We start from the raw sequence: 20,652 nt of genomic DNA on the forward strand, positions 1-20,652 counted from the left end.
CTTCCTTTTTTTTTTTTTTTTTTGTAGCAAATACTACTGTCAGTGCTTCTCGTTCAAATTGGAAATAATTCCTTCCCGCATTGAAGTTTCGCGGAAACATGTTCTACTGTTTTTAACTTATTATTGCAATGGTTCATCAAAACAGCTCGTACCCTGATTGATGAAGCGTCAGTCATGACAACCACATCTTCGTTCCTTGTGAAGGGATGTAGCACTTGAACGTTCGATATACGTTGCTTAATTAACTGAAATTCTTGTTGATGGTTTGGATTCTAGTTCCATTTCACTCCTTTATGTAACAAATTCAGAAGGTGTGGCGTATGCACTGATAAAGCAGGAATATGTCTATGATAAAAAATTTACCATACCTAGAAAGGACTAATTCTTGAAGGGACTGTGGAGGTCTGGCATTCAATATTGGTTCTAATTTGGATGCTGAGGGTAAAATGCTATCTCCATCCAAATCATAACCTAAATGTGTTATTTTAATACGAAAGAAAATACTTTTATCACTCCTTACTTTCACATTGTATTGCTTAAATCTTTCTAATACACCCACTGTTCTTTTATAACACTGTTCAAATGCCTGTCCCAAAATTTATATATCATCTAAATACGCTGCCATACCCTCACAATTATATAGTATGTGGTCCATAAATCGTTGAAAAATTGGTGGTGAACAATTCAACCCAAAAGGTAATCTCGTTTGCCTATGAAGTCCCCAAGGTGTAGTAATTACTAGGTATTTAGAAGAATTTTCATGTACTTCTAATCGTAAGTACGCACTGATTAAATCCAATACAACAAAGTAACACACTTCTACCAACTTATTCAAAATGTCGTGGATTCTAGGGATTGGATATACACACTTTTCAGTATAACGATTTACATTTTGTTTAAAATCAAAGCATAAACATAGATCACCATTCTTTTTACGGACTGCTACCATTGGCGTTGCCCAATCAGAAAATTCCACTTTATGTAAAATGTTTAACCTACATTTTACCTAATTTGTCTATATTTTGCTTGGCAGAATTTAGGAAAGCATTTGGAATTTCACACGCTTTTCTAAATATTGGAATTACTTCCTCTCACATTGGAATTGCAACTTTGTACCCTTGTACAGGTTTATCGATGTCAGAAAATACTGACTCAAAATCTTTTAAAATTGTTTGTTGGTAATGCACATCATTTTCTTTCTCCGTAAACGTGCTAACAGTTTGTGATTAAGAAAATTTTCAGTTTTGTTGTCTCCACATTGGGGTTAACACATCGAGCCAATCTCGACCCAGAATTGGTATTGAAATACCCTTTTGAATGATAACTAAAGATAGTGCATTATGTGTATTCCGAAAGTCTACTGTTATGTTAATATATCCCATGGTGGTAATGGATGAAGTATATGCATTTCTTAAAATGTACGGAAACTCGCCAACTTGTTTATCCGGAAACCATTTTTCTGTGTGTACTAAACTTATGGCAGATACTATTGATTCTGTATCTAGTAGAAACTGAATTGTAATTTTCACATGGTAACGATATTGTCACTGGTTTTGATAAGTTGAATTTGCTTTGCCGTATTGGAAACATATTTCACCTTTTTCAACTCTAATAGTTTCTCAATTTCGACTGCGCCAATTATTGAATTCAAAAAATAAGTATTTTAATTGTGATGCCTTCATTCTTAAGCTGAACCTAACAGCAACTTAATTAATGATATTCCAAGTATTTAGCAACTACAGAAATGGTGCTATACATCACAATCTTACTATAATTACCAATCGATCCTTATGCCATCCATCAAATCTTGTCAACACATACTACGTTTGTTTACACATGCTATTTCTATTTTCAACTCTCATAATCGTGTGTTTCATTTTTGAAAGCACTTTGTCCCTACTTCATGCCAACTGTCAATAAAGACATTTTACATGGTACAGGGGACAAATCTAATGCGTCCAATTTGACTATTTCATGAACTTTTCAACACAAATTTAATGGTAATGTGAAAACACTATTTTTAACTTGCCTTAGGATTCACATAAATACGACAAGAAGTGCAGTAAGTACTAAATAACATATCAAAATAAAGGAAATGCCAACACTGACCCCATGGAACCTACCGTCCACCGAGCAATCAAAAAATGGAGCAACTACCCGAAGTGCTCGTGATTCGAAACAACGCTTAAAGAACATTTATGTTTATACGATAGCACCGCTACATGAAAATATACGAATACATATGTATCACCCTAAACACACGCACACAACCGAAATAAATAGTTATTTAAAGCTATGTCTCCCATCTTACTGTTTTACGGCCATATTATACCGATTGTCACTCACGTGTTAATACTGTGGATATGAGAGAATTATGACTTCGGATATAAAATTTTCGAGTATTGAAAAATATTTTTTCGTAGTGCAGTTTTCGATATATGGGATGCCGTAGGGAAAGCTAAATATTGCATGATAAATACGGAATATGTTTTAAGAAAATCAAACAAATGTAATATAGGTTTACCAAGTACGATGGTGCAATTACCTGATACGTGATACTTGCGTGTATGGGAGAAAAGAACAACATTTAAATACTGATTACATCTCTGACGTGATCATGGCGTGAATGAAGTTAATTTAAAACTTCAGTTATAATAAGCGCTAATAGTACTCAAAAAAGAAAGTACGACACATTGAAAATTTCACTGTCAAGCTCCGCAAGTACTCAACACTAAATAACACGGTTAAATATTACCTTTAGTTAGGAGAACTGATGAACAAGACTATCATTCTTCACAGGCCAATTTGTACAATTTTCATCGAAGATAACCATTTAACACCACTTTTAATCTAAATTTCACGGGAGAAATAGGTGAGAGTTTCTTTCACAATCCAACCGGTACGTCATTAACTCGAGTAAAATTTTCCCATCGCTGGAAAGAGGAAGTTTTACACACCTATCCTGCACTATACACATAGTTGTTACTAAACAGAGTTCTGAATGCCGACAGATAGCCAATAAAAAGACAAGAATAACTTCCACAAGCCAATAGAAATTTGTACATTCGGCGGAAGGTTTTAAGAAATGGAAGAGGTAAAAATTAAACAAAACGTCCCTCGCGACTGAAAAGTGGAATTTAATATGATACACCTTTGTTCAACGAGACATGATAAGGACGATAATGTACTGAAAGAAATAGAATTATAAACCTTAGGATCAAAATGGAGGCAAGTAATTTTAAAAGACAACGAAGGAAATGGTGCTACCTAAAGCGTTAGTAACATTATGGAAGAATAGTTAGCAGCCAATTATTCCCAAATAAGAAAATAACAATAAAATTATCAAGGAAAATTTAAAAATTATATATTCGTAGAATATTTAGTATAGCAATCTAAAAATTACGTAAGAAATTTTGAACAAGAATACAAATTTAGAACGAAAACCATTACATTTGAGTATCATAAAGTTTATATATATATATAGGGTGATAATAGGTTTTACAACTTGTTATAATTGTTTATTGGAACCACATACAGCCTTGGTTTATGTGTCATTATACTGCAAAACACTTAGTTTTTTGTGACTAATCCATTATGGCTCAATGTGTGCACCTGCGGTCATCCTGAGCACATCCAAACGAAAGTCGATTTCCTGTCAAACAGTAGCCAGCATTTCGGGGGTAACGTCCGCGATGGCTGTTGTTATGCGATGTTTCAGTTCATTAACATAATCAGGTTGGGAAGGAGTGTGCACCTCATCTTTCACAAACCCCACAGAAAGAAGTCAAGTGGCGTGTAATCTGGAGAAAGTGGAGGCCAGACAATTGGTCTACCACGACCTATCCACTTATCTGGGAAACGCTGATCAAGAAATTCCCTCACGTCTATGAGGTAGTGCGGCGAGGCGTCATCTTGTTGCCACCATAAGCGGCCATCGTGGTCATCTTCATCTAACTGTGGAAAAGTAAGTTTTGGAGCATATCAAGATGGGCGGTGCCGGTGATGTTGCTCTCAGCAAAGAAGAATGGTCCATACACCTTTGCTCTGGAAACAGCGCAAAACACGTTCACTTTGGGGCTGTCACAAACTAGCTCCACGTGCGCATGTGGATTTTACGTGCCCACAATTGTGTGTGTTGACTCGGCCAGAAAGGTGAAAGTTGATTCGTCACTCAATACCACATTATTCAAGAATGACTCATCACCACTAATGCAATCCAACATGGTACCACAGAATTCATGTCGGGTATGTTTATCCGCTTCATTCAGTGCTTGAACCAAGGATAGTCTGTATGGCTTCATGGACAGATGTTTACACAATACACGCCAAACAGTGGTCTCAGAGATACCAGTTTCTTATGATGCACGTTGTGTAGATTTACGAGAACTGCATGCAAAACTCTCCCTAACTGCTTCCAACACCTCGTTAGTCACGGGTGAGCGCCCTGGAGCCTTTGTGTGTCGCACAGAACAACCTGTTTCAACAAATGTCTGATGCCATTTGTACACTGAGGGTCTGCTGGGTGGTTCCTTGCCGTATTGTGTGTGAAGCTTACGCTGTACACTCGTTGCTGACTTCGTTTCTTCAAACCAAAACACGCACTTAGCTCTTTCCATACCAGTGAAAGTCTACATTTTCAACGGCTGACCAGTGGCGCCGCGTGTGGTCAACTCCGCAACTACTCACTATACGAGTCAAACTTGAAATGGTTTGCAGTATAATGACATATAAGCCAAGTCTGTATGCGGTTCCAATAAAAGCCGGAGCAGCAACTGTTACACCAAGCTTCATTCCCTCGTTTGAGGTTCTCCGTTTTTCTTGCGATATTATTTTCGAGGCTTTGTCTATTGTTTTAAGTCCTTATGTAACAGGGACGTAAACAAGAATGAGACCTGTTATCAAAATGGAGGTTTCTACCACTCGGTTTTCCACCTTAAAATGAGAACCGAAGACAAATGCTTTAGCCAGATTATAGAGGTGAGGCCGAAACAACGACGACACATGAGAAGTACTAAGAGCTAAAGAGAGGACAAAGTGAGGTGGGAGAAAGGTGCAAACAACTGCTGCCAGTGTACAAGTAGCCAGAATGCACGAGTGGTGTCCTGCAATGGTATTCAACGTTCTTATTTAAATGTCACCACAACCTTTATCAACGTCCGGTTTCTGGGTTTGCTCCTATCTGTGTTCGTCAGATCTATTGAGGAAGAGAAGTAAACTACGACGTCATAGGGCAGCGTTTCCCAACCTTTTTCAACTTGCGGCACACTTCAGGGTAACTTGAATTCTCGCGACACACATATTATTATTATTATTATTATTATTATTATTATTATTATTATTATTATTATTTGAAAATATAAAATACTGTAGTATTTTTTCTGATTACTGACATCCTTCTCACAGAGAAGAAAGCTAGACCACTGTTTTTTCCCCGTAGTAAATCATTATGCTTATTTTTCATTTTAATTTAAAAATAGAAAACAATTACAATCAGATATAGGGCTCAAGTTGTTAAAAATACACTTTTTTTTTTTCGAAAACTGTATCCAACCTTTCATTAAGAAGGAGGATCACTAAATAACGAACGAACAAACGAATCTCTTTTACTTTTAAAACACAAATATAGGTAATTCGTATGCATGTTTACTTTGCCGGAAGGATTGAATAATATTTTAAAATTTCAAGTTACGAAATAGTCTGCAACAATAAAGAAGCAATAATGGTCATAACAATGATAACAAATAATTTTTTTTTCAAAATTAGAAATGTACAGAAAAATGTTCTACAGAAAAGTAACACAGTATGAAACTTTAAATTTTAGATTCATAGTAGTAATTTGAAATACAAATATACCTTTTTCTGTATGTCTTGCAATTTGATTGCTATAGAATTAATAATTTTGTTCCGATTTCCTCGCGGCACACCACTGTGCCGCGGCACACCGGTTGGGAAACGCTGTCATAGGGCATCGAGTTGGAAACGGATGTTCTAGAGCAGGTCTTGGCAAATCTCGTTTTCTATGTTCGAGCGCTCGAAAATTACACTGTACACGTTTCAGGTAATGAGATAGCTACGTCCTCTAACGTGTACGATTTAGTTTCCAATTCAACGATGCCAAGCCTAGTATGATAGTGCTACTTTGAAGTATTCTAGCAATGAAAAGTTATGGTTACTGAAGAAACTACCATTCTTTTACTTGCTGAATCTAGGTAAGAGTTATCAATTGATAACGACGTTTGTTAATGCTGAGAGCAAAAGTTAGAACCGATTCAAAAATAATAGCCACGAGGTTTTACTAGATTAATGATAAATTTCAATATGCAAGAACATCGGAACCTAAATCCACAAAGAATGTCTATAAATCATTCACAAAACAACATTGTTCTACATTATTATACTTTGTGTACTAGTTATGCAGGTAAGTCTCTCGAGAAAAATTTAGTTCTTTTCCTTCTACCCTCTGTCTCCTACCAGTATCATTAGGTTGTTTGTATCCAGGGTGGAAAAAAATCATGATTTTTTAAAAAAAAATCATTTTTGATGATTTTTTTGATTTAAATCGATTTTTTTGATTTAAATCAAATCTTTCTCCTCGTATAATACAAGTCGCGAATTAAAAAAAAAAACATTAGGAATTAGTATTAAATGTTAATTATGCCATTTAAGTGAAAGTATTGGGGTTGAATTTTGAATTAATCCCCAATCGTTAACCTATATCAATCCCAAACAATGTTTTTTTAACAATTTTAAATTATGGCCTTTTCTTTTTTTTCTTTTTTTTTTTGTAAATTATAGACTTTTAGTCAAGCATCATTCCTATTTATCCTAGGATCATGGTTCATACCTCCTTCTTTTCAGAATAGAACAGCCTTTAAAACGATAACATTCACATTTTCCTTATCATGTCCCTGAAGCGGAAAATTTTGAGAGAAGTCGGGATTTTTGCTGATTTTTTTCAAATTTTGATCTCCTCTGGACTCTCCTATGTTAACGCACAGATCTCAAAATTAACTGGGAAATACTAAGGGTATACTAAATGTGTGTACAAAATTTCAAGCTTCTATCTTGAATAGTAAGGGCGGGAAAAATATTTAACAATGAGCTAAGAACATCCCCACAATACCCCCAGATGATCCGGATGTAATATAAAAATTTCCTCAGACATCCCTATTTATCCTAGAATCATGATTTGTACATTATTCTCTTCAGAATAAAACAGAGTTTCAAACGGTACCATTCAAATGTCTCCATTGTGTAGGCTATCTGGGCCTGGAAAATCACGAGAAAAGGGATTTTCTGTTAAGAAATATCCCATTTTCTTTTACTTTTTACCCCTCTGTACCGCCTCTCTTTAAAGGCAAAGATCTGAAACAAATCTGAAAAATACTAAGGGGTGCAGTAAATGAATGTCCAAAATTTCAAATTTCTAGATGCAAAAGTAAGCCCGCGAAAAATAATATCCCCAAATACCCCAGATTCCCGTATAAACAGGATCTCAGGTAACAGTTTCCTGAGACATCCCTATTTATCCTAAGATCATAATTCGTACATCATTCTTTTCAGAATAGAACAGCCTTTCAGATGGTACCAGTACCATTCATATGTGTCCATTTTAGGTTGGAAAATCGCGAAGAAAGCTATTTTTATTAAAAATATCCTTTTTTTTTTTACATTTTTCCCCTCTGGACCCCCCTGTTTTCACGCAGAGATCTGAAATCATCTGAAAAATACTAAGGATGAACTGAACGAGTGTGCAGAATGTCTTCTGAATGCAAAATGTAGGCCCGCCAAAAAATAATAAAAATAGGCACAACAGAAAATATCTTTTTTAAATTTATGACGTCATCACATCCTATGTCTTGACGCAGAGAGGCGTGAAAGCATATGTAACATGCTCTACAATGCCTTCGAGAAAGCGAAGTAAGAAGCTTTATTGGTACCTTTTTAATCGAATAATGGAGACTTTACCCTAGCGTTAAGGAAAAAGTACAGCAACGCGCATCAAAGTGACACTTTTTTTTCCCACCAAAGTTACTGATATTTGGCAGGGGCATATTTAAAAGGAAATTGTAACTAGCTTGCGGTACGAAGTACATAAATTTTGCCCAAAGTTATAAAATCAAAAAAAAAAAAAAATTCGAGAGGGGATAGGACACTTCTAAATACGCCCTATTATCTAGGAACAAATATATAGACGCGCACACAAAAGAATCTTCGTCTTAAATGTCGATGGTGATTTCCCCGTTGGAATAGTTAACGATTTACAATATAAACCCTATGTTACGAAGAGAAGAAAACAGGATAGCCCTGTTACCCGTTCAAAACGGGATTTCCCCTAATCATCCTCTGCATGACACTTGTTTTCATACTATGCTGTACATACTGTACATTTGAGTCTCATTGTATTATGATTATCATCTTCCATAATCAAAATAACAGAACAGAAACTGGACTTTACTTATTTTCACTTTAAATTATTTCGGAATTTGATTTAAATCAACGATTTTTATTTAAAAAATCAAGTGATTTAAATCTTGATTTAAATCAGACTGATTTAAATCAATCCACCCTGTTTGTATCTGTAGGTTTATGTTGTATGTATTGTGATTATCATGTAAACTAGATAGTGCATATGCACTACTAAAGAAAAAATGAAAAGAACGTAATATTAAAAGTAAAAATTTAGATAACCGTAACTATTTACGTTCTTCTTGTGTTTATAAAACGTAAATACACAGACAAATAAAGAAACCAAGTCACTGCCTGAATGGATAACAATAAGAAAATTTTATAAAATGTCATGAGCCGGTCAGTACGGGACTGACTGTATATCTACTTTCAGGACTCCCTGTATTTAATGATAAAAAGCGCGTTAAAGTATAATCCGCGTTGTTTGAAACCATGTTATGCATGGTATGTATATTAGGTGCTATATAACCTTGAACAATAACGATTATCACATGAAAAACTTTTATCACAGTCTGCAGTGAACTTCTCTGAGGATATTTTTGTAGGTAAGGATAAATTCACTATGTAGTTATGTTCAAATCAATCAACGATGGTCGCTGACAAAATTGATTATTGTTTCTTAAAATTTGTGCACACAAAGAGGGATTGCCACTAAATTTGTGCAATTTGTGTTCTACATTTGTGTACCAATTCATAGTTGAAATCAAGAGTTTATTAATGTTTTAGATGTTTTTTCTTTTCTTTTGAGTGTCAATTTCGTATTGGCGTGTAAGGTTATGTACACTTGTCGAAGATTTGCGGTAAATGCTGTAGCTCCGTTACTTTTGAAGATAACGATATCAAACAAAAACATGTGAAAGAAAATTAAGTGTACAACATTTGCGTTCAGTGTATATTTAAGACTACTACACCACAAATACCTGAAAAAATTCGTTGAAAATTGAAAAACTTCAGAAAAATTATATATGATTGACTTTTTTTTTTTTTTTTTTTTTTTTTTACGTATATGTTTCGTCGTATACTATTTCCTGAAAAACTTCGATACCTGAGTGTATTATTATTATTATTATTATTATTATTATTATTATTATTATTATTATTATTATTATTAGTCTCCAAACATTGCGAGTTTTCGAAAATCGACTATATTCAAGCTGAAATATCTCGGAAGGGACATACTTGAAAAATTTCAAATTTTCACAAAACAATCTCTATTCGTGTAATAACAATAATTAGTCAAAGTGGTTAAAGTTTGATCAATGAGAATTTACTAGTTTGAGTTGCTGTCTTTTTTTTTTTATGAGGCAAAATTCGGCTTATTAGCAACTAATGTACAATTAAACTGATGGTTCTACAACTAAATTATATGTGTTGGTTAACATATACTTCAGTTCAATTATGCGTGTAGTTTTATTACAATACTGTTTTACTGGGACAACTAATTGTTAATCATGTTTAGAAGGAAATTATTAAAAAATCAACGCTGTTTTGCCTTATGTAGTTTCTGAGCTTACGCAATTCACAAAGTAGTCAAGGCCACTTTATTAATATGAGATCATATTTAGCTTAGTTTAAGCAGAATATAAACAAGAAACACTTTCTTTGAAGTCGGAGAGGCCACACGGACCCCAGCCGCCTGATCAACGAATTAAAAAAGTTCATTATTCACTTCTCTATGTGTCTATCCGTCTGTCTGTTACTTGCGATTTTTTCAATTTTAAACCCCGTATTCGATAAAGCATCAAAAACTATCCGAGAAAATGATTAAATTTTTCGTGTCATTTTTCGCGTTCCCGAGATATTGGCCAAAAAATTGCCGATTTCCTGAGATTTAATGAGCCATACGTTGTAGAGAGATCATATTGGTGTTGATCAATACTTAAGAGGATGGTAAACCGTTTGGTACCAAATAGTAACCGGTGGCCACTGATTACCTGGCTACTGGCCAACTGGCCACCATTCCCCAGATTTTGGCCAAAAAGTTCGAATTTCGGGAGATTTAAGGAGCCATATCTCGGGAACTAAGTCATAGAGAGATGATATTTTGCGAGAAAGAGAAGAAGGTGCGGATAAAAAGATTTACTTTTACATGTAGGAACAATCACAGTTATCCTTCCCGCTCCATCTCCCCTCATGAAGATTTTTGAGAAAACAGGCAATGTATAGTGCCTGTTTTTGCATGTTTTGCTCATGTGCTACAGGTGTCACGTGTAAAGTAAATGGTTTGAAACAGAAGCAGGCACTTATCCGTGAAATAACACCTGTTTTTGAATGTAATAATTCTTGTCCTAACATGAAATCACATGTGTGCACTGTACATTGACTGATCAGTTCCTGTGCGACGCGCATGTACATGCAATGTTCAGAAGAGAATGTTGTGGGCTGCAGACATGTGCAGATCAGCAAATGTAAGTTCATGTGTAGCACGTGGTATTTAGTGGAAACGTGTCTGCGTATGTAACGGTACCAACACATACACTGTACTCCACCGACATTGTAAACATGTACATTTGCGTTCCAGGCCAGCCGGTATTTTAAATGTTGAACGAAAATTTTCTGCACATTACATATAATGTGTTCCATTTTTTAACGTGATTTTCAGCTATGCTGAATTTCAAAAGAAATCTGCTGTGAACATGAGCTGTTTTTTTCCCTGTATTGCCGAATGTTCATGCAGGTTCCAGAAAATTGTTCATCTAGCAGGAGTTTGTCGTTTACATGTCTGGTACATCGTATGTTTTTAATACGGAAAATAGGATTTCCAGGTGGTTTGTTTTAGCAGAAAAGGGTTGTATAAACATGAACTGTACATGGTATGTAGTGACAGCATGTATTTGCAGGTTACAGAGAAACAGTACACTGTCTGAAATATAAAAGAAACATGCCCAGTAGACAGAATGTTTTAAATCCGAAAAAAGACCATTTTCAGATGGGTTTCTCATAAAAAAAAAAGGCCATTTTCAGATTGGTTTCTCATAATAATAATAATAATAATAATAATAATAATAATAATAATAATAATAATAATAATAATAATAATAATAGTAATAATAATAATAATAATAAAGCTGTTTTGTTATTAGGTGTATGTTGCTTGTATCAACATCATGTACATGCAGTGACCAGCTACATGTTGCTTTCGAATGAATTCTTGAATTTCCAACAAAACAGACTAATCTCGACAATATTGGAAGGCTCACTGTGTGGGTAGAAATTTGCAGGTGTGAATTTATATTTTCCTGGACCAGCAGCAGATACTGGTATGTTTAGAAACACTGTGTTGCTGGAAATTCAGTCTTGATTCTTATTCCTTCAGCAAAATTTCGAACTCAAGTTTCATTCAACAGTGTACACCTTTTATAATTACCACAAAATGGAAAATAGCTAGTAGGTCTAAAGACCAGGGACAGGTTAAAAAACCGAAAATTGTGCCCTATAGTGTAGATGCCCGCTAGTTTGAAATAATGGCTGCAATCTTGAAATTGGGACCTGTGCATTCAGTGTTAACTAATCGAAACTATAGTGTTCGTATCGTCTGAACCGCCGATTTCCAGTTCCCCTTTCACTGCATGTTTGCGATCCCTGTACATTGCATGTTCAGTGCTCTCGAACAATACTAGAAAAGCACTGATCTTCTTCTTTTTACATGCAATGTTCAGCGGATGATCAGCTGCTGTTGAAGAGAAAACACCTGAAGATCAGTTGCAAAATATGCAGTCCACAGATATTCCGTTCGGTTACAGGTACAAAACATGTGTTTTCCAGGTACAAACCAGGTGTTCACTTCTTCCTTGTTTACCTGTGTTTTTCAGTTTCCAGGGACTGAACACGCAATGTTTTTAAAAAACATGAGCATATGATCAGGCGTAAAACAGTGTTCCAATTTCAAGGGTTTTCCAGGCGCATGTTGTACATGCGCATGTACGGTACGTGTTTTTTTCTGCTGGGTCTCCATTCTTTTTAAGTTCGTTCTGACAATGCTTTTAGAGCATTCGAAACTGGTTTTGTATTGAATCTGACATCATCTGTTAAGTCCAACTCTCCAGCCATTTCATTTATGTACTATCAGAAGAAGTGCAATCACAAACAGCATGACATTACAAAGGAGACCTTATTCTTACAAGTACATTCCACAGACAAGGTTATTTCATTGATTTGTACTTCTTAACTCAAACAAAAATCTGATGTTACGTATATATTCACATTCAAAAGAGTTTACCGACTGCAGTACTACAGCAATTTAGAAAGAAGTGTGTAAGTAGTAACTTAAAATAAAAAATACCGTAGCTTGCACTTACGACAAGAACTGGTGGATCGGGAAAATTTATCGAAGAAACAAGCGAGAAAAACAACCATCTTTTTATTAACAATTTTCATCCACAACTACTTTCTACATTTCTAAAGATGACAAACTGTCAGTCTAGTGAAGGTTGCTTGACCATTTTAATTCTTTTATATACTATTTACCATATCACTGGCGCACAAAATGGTTTTACTTTTGAGCGCCGAAAGAAGAAAGTATGGTGATTGTTAAAAAGAGATTTCAATGAATTTATGTTTCATGGCCCATAGATACCGAATAAGTGATTTTTCTGCATCTGTCCGTGTTATTTCGATTTAGAATAGTTTTTATCATATTTGCACAGCGCACTACTTGTTGTGATTTCGCAAAATAATCAGTGATCAAATTTTAACCACTTGTTTCGAAAAATTAATATATTTGAACAACTCATAACAAAAAGAATCACACTCTCATATAGCAAACCTCACACTCGCATATAGAATTTAGGAAAAAATTCAACAAAGCGTTTTTTTTTTTTTAATTTTTATTTCAAAACTAACAATTTGCGTTTCTCAAACTTTCAACATTTTTTTAATGTATTTGTAGTAGTTGTTGAGTTGAGTTTAACGTCCCGTTCAACAGTAAGGCTATACGAGACGTAGACCTACTGATTAACGTGGAATCCGAACCACATGAGCTCTCGCTGGGAATCGAACCAGTGTCTCCCATGCCAAAGGCGTGTACGCTAACCGCTTAGCCACGAAAAACCTCCATAAGTATTTGGGTCCATGAAATTTGGGCGCAGCCGTTTGGGCACAAAACTTTTTATCCAAATAGGTTTACCTACCTACATATGTTATAATGTATTTCATAACTAGAGGCCAAATGTTAAAGCATTCGAAATTTCGAAAAACTTCCGCAAATAATTTTGCAAAAACTAAAAATAACATCCTTAACACACCGAAGTTTTCGCGTATCATGTACAGTTTGTCTCTACCAGTTGAAAAGAAATGGGAAGAAACCGTAGCAAACTTTTGACTGTCCGGTCTCCGTACTATGCGGCTTAGTTTTAAAAGAATATTTCCTTTTAATAATATAAGACATATGTAATAAAAACATATTATTTATGTTAAAAAAAGACTAATTTTTTCGTTAATGTTTAGTTATTTTAAAGATGTGATTATATATTCATGCTGCACTGTGCACTTGATTTTTTTGAGTCAGGCATTATTAAATTTATCTTAAAATGTGTACAATACTGTACATATTTTCATTTTCTATAATAAATTATACCAATATAATAACTACCAAGTGGTCAGAAGAAACGAATAAGAGCTGTTTTTGGAATAAAAATGGTATTTTTAATGATATGGGTGATTCAGAAAGTATTTAGTGAATGCTTTTTTATTATTTGACCTGCCCACTAGGCCGAATAATTGATATTCTATTGTATTAATAAAAAGTTATTTCAGATTCCATAAAAATAGGCCCTTATAGGCATTAGCTATACATTGAAATAGGAAGAACAGGCAGTCTGTGACACCCCAAAACAAATTTTTGTCCTTTATAATATATCTAACGTAAAGAAATGATACGATTGGGCGGCATAAGAAGAATAGCATTATTTCCAATAAGGATATGGAATCTGTATGACAATATGGCACAATTCTCAATGACTAGTCAAGAACGAACAACTACGCGAAGCAGCTCATCGTGGACTGCTTTGCGCCCAAATGGCCGCGCTCAAACGTCCTGCTCCGAAGTATTTGTAGTGTAGTAGGCTTAAATGTAAACTGGGCAGAACATGCTGCTGTACACTTAATTCTCCTTCAAATGCTTTATATTTGAAATCAACAGCTTCAAAATACCGGAGCTACAGTATCTACGGCCAGTAATGTGCAAAACAGGCTTATGCACTTATACAAAATGGCAACTCAGAAAAGAACTGAACATCTAAAAATGTGAATGAATGTTTGTCTTCTATTCTATAAATATATTATAAATTTGTGACAAAAATTAAAAAATAAATTTTGAGAACGACCTTTCATCTGAAACTGGACTGTTTCAAATGGTTTGACCCGTACTTATTACTTTAGAGAGGTAAGTCCCTCTAAACATATTTCGAAGATTTTGTGCTTGGTGTTCATACCGTACAAAATTGTTAAACATTTCTTTCATATTGGAAGCGAAACATCAAAGGAAAGAATAGAAAACGAAGAAGGAAATTATTCGAACTTGACTACTGAATGATAGTCTGCCTCAAATGTATTTTATTGTAAGAGAATGCGATATCCGCTAACAGAAGTCTGTCTTTGCACACTTCTTTCCTTTTACCTTAAGACCGAGTTTTATTGATATTTTAGATTCACAGTGTCCCAGACCAAGAATCTCGAGACGAATGTCTTAATTTACCAACCAGGGCTTCACTCCGTGCTGGACTGATTCGTTACGAGAATTTAAAACCAGGGGATACTTTTGCTTTTGTCTCCTGATACGCTAAATGCTGGACACGTTATGCGTCTGAACAGATGATCCAAATCAAGGATTTACTCCGAGAGGTGGAGTCGAATAACAGTGGTAAACAGACCCAACTTTAATGTTCTAATGGATGAAAAGTAATTTACATCTACCTGCTGTTGCATATTCTCAATGACTCGCCACGGTGTTTGTCCGGTGATATGTTCCTGATTCAGCCGAAATGTCTAACCGCTGAAACATGCAGGATTTGTTTGCTTACACCCTATCTTTTAGCAAATATCACAAAAATAAATCTGGGCTGTTCAGATCGGGAGATCTACCAGAACCATTACCCTTTGGAGATAACACTGTTGAGAAAGAAGGTCTTAATGCCTAGCTCCATTGGGTTTGTTAAGCCGTTGTTGAAAATGACCCTGTCAGTTCTACATCCTCCAACTCTTACACAATCTCGTCAAAAATACGACAGTATATGATGTTGTCTATTATCGTGTCGAAGACGATTGGCCCAATGATTTTGAAACAAAATATGATATACTACACACCTTGGTAATCTCATCTGGGTTTTCGGAAGCCCAAATCCTGGAATTTCTTTCGTTCACATATCCCGACAAGTGTAACCATGCATGCTTCATCACTTATGTCGAAGTGACATTCAAAATTCCACGATTACCTTGCACGAATCACTGAAACCATAAACAGGACTGCATCAAGTTTTCTTTATCAATACCATTCAATTTCTGAACACTTGACCAATCCTTGCTTTCTTTGTGGCCAGTTGAGTATGAGTTCACGGCTTCCTGGCTTAGACGCCATAATTATTTCTTGGGAGACCACCAAAATCTGTACCTCATATCTGAAACGGTTTCTTCTGGCATTGGCGAGCGATATTCACCATGTTTATTTACCAATGTCTCTGTCTTTCTCAGCTAAGAATTGTGTAGTAAATTTTGCGAACTACGAACTTCCTACAGAATTCCAATTGTGTGTTAGCAATCGATTTTGCCAACCAATACATGCGCACCAGAAACACTCGCTGATTAATATTGTACTCCATGATTGTCGCCTGTGGAGTGATGGCGCATACGATCAGACGTGTGCCGTTTAATATCTTTGAATTATGCTGCCACCTGTCAGACTATCTACACACCATTCGACTTTGACAAATCCATATTTATTTCTCGTAACTTTGATAGGTTATATATATATGCACTGACTGAAATTGTCAGCAAATTCACCACACCAGTTCTATAAGAATTTGTTTGTACTTTAGTTGAATTAAAGTTATTTCAATACTCTGCGATTTCATGTGCAAACTCACACTAGTTTTTACACATCATAATCTTCTCACCATTATCACGCATTGGTATTGGCTTCCATACAGATCTTTCTCACTCCGAATGTAATGATCGAATTGAACGACAGCAGTTTTGAAAATGTGAGAAAATTCCTCCCGAAAACTGAAGGCGGTTATGTTAGAAAGGAAGATTCGATGGAGCTTTTCAACGTCGCAAAAACGTTGGGAACTGTGTTTCACAGCACAAAGAGACTGCTTCGAGCGAAACTGTAGCCAATCTTTAGCCACGTGAAATCGCTAATTCGCAATGTCAATGAATGCACTCTTTTCATTTTCTACTTTTATCATTTTCATATTGGCATCTACTAGACGATGAAAATCCGACCAAAGATGTGTCCGCGTACGACCATGTATTTCCAAACTTCCTTTGCCTGGCGCCCTCCTCTATTTACAAATTTCATGTTTGTCTTGTTGATTCAGTACAGGGAGTGCCAAATTGCAAAACACAACATGATACTTTTCTCAGTCATGTTGGTCTGCTACTGTAGAACTTTCGGAAATGGATTTCTTTACTCCATCCCTACTTTTTCTTTATAAAGGGAAAAAAGAAAAATAACGTGTCTGAAGTTTGACAAGTACCAGAAAGAACTGTACTTGTAATTGAATAAACTAATTTTGTTACTTTCACTTGAGTAATTCTTTTCAGGAACGCGATGATGTAAAAGAAAGTTTAGGAACAAAGATACCACGTAGAGATGTTCTATGAATACTGACAGCGACGCTTTTCTTTTATTTGACGTCCCACGATTGCGTAAAGAGGCGAAGGGAGACGATGATGATGAAATGGATGATATTGTTGGACTGACAGAAGTGAGAGGAAACGGGACAACCGCGAGCAAACTCACGCACATGATATTTTTCCAGCACAAAGCCCACTTGGCGAGAGCTGGGATCGAATCAGGGCCCCACGTGCCAGAGGTGAGTACTGTACTAATGAGCCAACATCCCTTCACAGCGATGCTACAAGTGCTTTTGTAACAATGATCTCAAGTATATTAACAATATGAACTGAATCAGTAGGAACTGAAACTAAAGAAGATGCTCACATGGAACTACACAAATCTCAAACGGAGACCTTTCAATTAATTTGACAATTTTATGGCAATGAATTATACGAGACATTTTCAGTCACTCGCAGGACAACGGCAAAAGAATATCAATGAAAGAAAAAAGCAAGTTAGAGCGTTCTCTTATAATCACTAAAATATTTCAAAATTAGGGAAATTATGTCTAAGAATCCTCGTAGTTACTTAATACTAGAAGGACCAATCCGTCATTTTGACGGCATCACTTAAAACAATTTTCTTTATTTCATATATTTATTTGAGTTATGCAACCAAACTTTAGGACTTTTATTATTTTAAGGAGAGATTTGATATATCTTATAAACGATGTGTATCTATTTGAAATAAATGTATGATTGTGTTGTATACCTCTAGAAGGAGCAGACCGTTAATTTGACGACATCATTTAAAAATCTCTATTTTGTTGTTGATGTGCATAGTTTTATAGGTTATACGCTAGATGCAGTGTCGCTATTGGGAATAATTCACGTTGAAATATTTTACATTATTTTTCAAATGAGTTTGCTATAATAATATTTTCTCCAATACTTTATTCCTGCTTTCTATTGCTGTAAAGGCAAGATACACGACACTTCTTTCAATGATTTTTTTCTTCAATAATATTGGTATGTCGTTCGTCGTACCCTACAGAAATAAAGGTTTCTTGAAGGTGCATACGACTAATTATAAAAGCAACATGAGATCTGAGGAAATAATATCTGAGTGAAATGAATCTGGCTTGGAAGAACAACAGGAAGATCCCTCCGATGAAGACAGAAGTAATAGCAAAAATACAGTATCTAAAAATACTTCTTTTGTATTAGTGAAGTATTAGATACAGAAGATACCAGAAGTAATCAATCAAATATCTTCAAAGCACCTGACGCGGCATATTGGACAAAGTGGACAGACAGAATAATGCTGGTCGTGCTACCTCACACAACATTCTTCGTGAGAAAACTGGTTAGTCATCTTATGCGTTACATCATATTGAAGATTGTGATTTAGTTAGTGCTTTTCGCTTTTTCATAGAAGAAACAATGTTGTGAAACATTCTGAAATGCACCGTTGCTGAAGCTTGCAGAGGGCGTCAAGATTCCTTTTGGCATTTATTATTGCAGAACTCGAATCGCTTCTAACAATAGCGATATTTCGTGCAGCTACAGGAGCTACAGGTATACCCCTAAGGGAACTATTGAACAAAAGCTATAGCCCAGTGTTCTACAAGAAAAACTAAGGGAAGAAAGGGATTTCTTGAAATAATGAAGTATCTTCGATTTGACGAAAAGAATGCCAGATCTTCAAGGTTGAAAGCGGACAAGTTTGCTTTGGCATCAAGTGTGTGGAACTCTTTCATTGGGAATTGTATCAGACACTATAAACCCCAAGAAATTGTGTCGACGAACAATTATTCACTACTAAGGTGACATGCAAATTCATACAATATATGGCTAACAAACCTGACAAATTTGGAATCAAATTATGGCTACTTGCAGATGTAAAATCAAGATATGTACTAAATGGCATTGCCTACCTGGGAAAGAGTAAGAATGAGCTGAGGACTTACAATTAGGTGAATATGTTGTTCTGAACCTGATGGATCGTTTTCTAAACAGAGGACTGAACGTTACTTGCGATAACTTTTATACAAGTAGAAAACTAACCGAATATTTGAAAAAGAAACACACAACCTTGGTTGGTATTGTGCGTGCAAATAGAAGAGAACTTCCGAAAGTGTGGTTCAATCTGGAAGAAAAGGATATGTTCACTGCATACGTCTAATGGAGATCAATCAGGAAACATACTGACCGTATAGAAGTGTAAGCGCGAGAAAAGGGTTGCTGTCCTAAGTTCAATACATTACTCTATGCAAACTTCAATAACTGTATGCCACTTTTACAGATGAAGAAAGGGCCAAGAAAGGAGAAAAGAAAAGGAAGCGATGTGAAGTTCAATTATACAATAAGAATAGAACCATTGATTACTATCACAAATGCAAGGTGGCTGTGTGTGGAAAATGTGTTGGACAGGAAAGGAAACAGCTGATGTATAAAAGATGTACCAAGGATAGCATATGGTTTTCCGAAAAAAAAAAAGTGTTATGTTTTTAATGTTCTTTTTTGTTTGAAAGAAATTAAAATACAAATATTACTACTAAATGTAAGAAAAACAATTGAATTAGAACATTTGTATAGATAAAAAAAATGTACAATTGTAATCTTTGCTATGCAATTATTTTCACAAGTTGAAATAAAAATAATTCATTTTCATGTAATAAAAGGTCGGAAAAAATAATTTAGCTGTATTACATACAGGGTATGCTCCAAAAAGTAGCCCATCCAATGTCTAGAAGGGACGTAGGGCGATTACGTGACTTGCAGGAAAAGGATTTCATACCTTTAAATGTACGTATTTCTTTTTCACTTTAATTTCCCAAGTCATTGTTCGGTACGTGAACTCACGATATTAATGTTCTATTGAATATTTGGTGGAGTTACTTTTCCATGGCCTACCCTGTATTATATCAAGAAAAGAAGTTACATAAAACTTAAGGGAGTTCATTAAACATATTAAATTGAAGTTGGAAGAACAGGAATATAAAGATAAACGGTATGTATCGCTAGCAAATAAAAGGCCGTCAAAATGACGGCTCGGTACTTCTTGGGAGGTAAAAAATTTTGCTATCCTAGTGTTGAGTCACAACCGTTTTGGGAATGAATGGAACAAAATTCGTAGTGTCAAACCAAACTTTCATGTCACGGATCACTAAAGATTAGAGCTCGGTCTACGGATACGATCCGAAGATCAAATGAATCCAGTATTTCCACGAGTGAAGACGCAGGTCAGGAATACGATCAAAGTTCAGTCTTGTTCAGCATTGGAGGGTTTACACACAGTGAGTTAGTTTCGAATGACCATCAACGTCTGAGGGAACATACTAATTTTAAAGACCTGAATTGTGGTGCAAGAAAAAAAAATAGATGCATCACAATGCACTCACTCAC

The 20,652-nt window shown here is 35.4% G+C and overlaps 1 protein-coding gene across 2 annotated transcripts in view; it reads right to left on the minus strand.

The window, feature by feature from the left end:
- lgs (BCL9 domain-containing protein legless) overlaps nt 1-20,652 on the minus strand; it is a 158,785-nt gene that overhangs the window by 110,122 nt on the left and 28,011 nt on the right. The window lies entirely within an intron of this gene.

Source organism: Thermobia domestica, chromosome 6 (genome assembly GCF_964235325.1).
Source record: "Thermobia domestica chromosome 6, izTheDome1.hap1.1, whole genome shotgun sequence".
NCBI classification, from domain to species: domain Eukaryota; kingdom Metazoa; phylum Arthropoda; class Insecta; order Zygentoma; family Lepismatidae; genus Thermobia; species Thermobia domestica.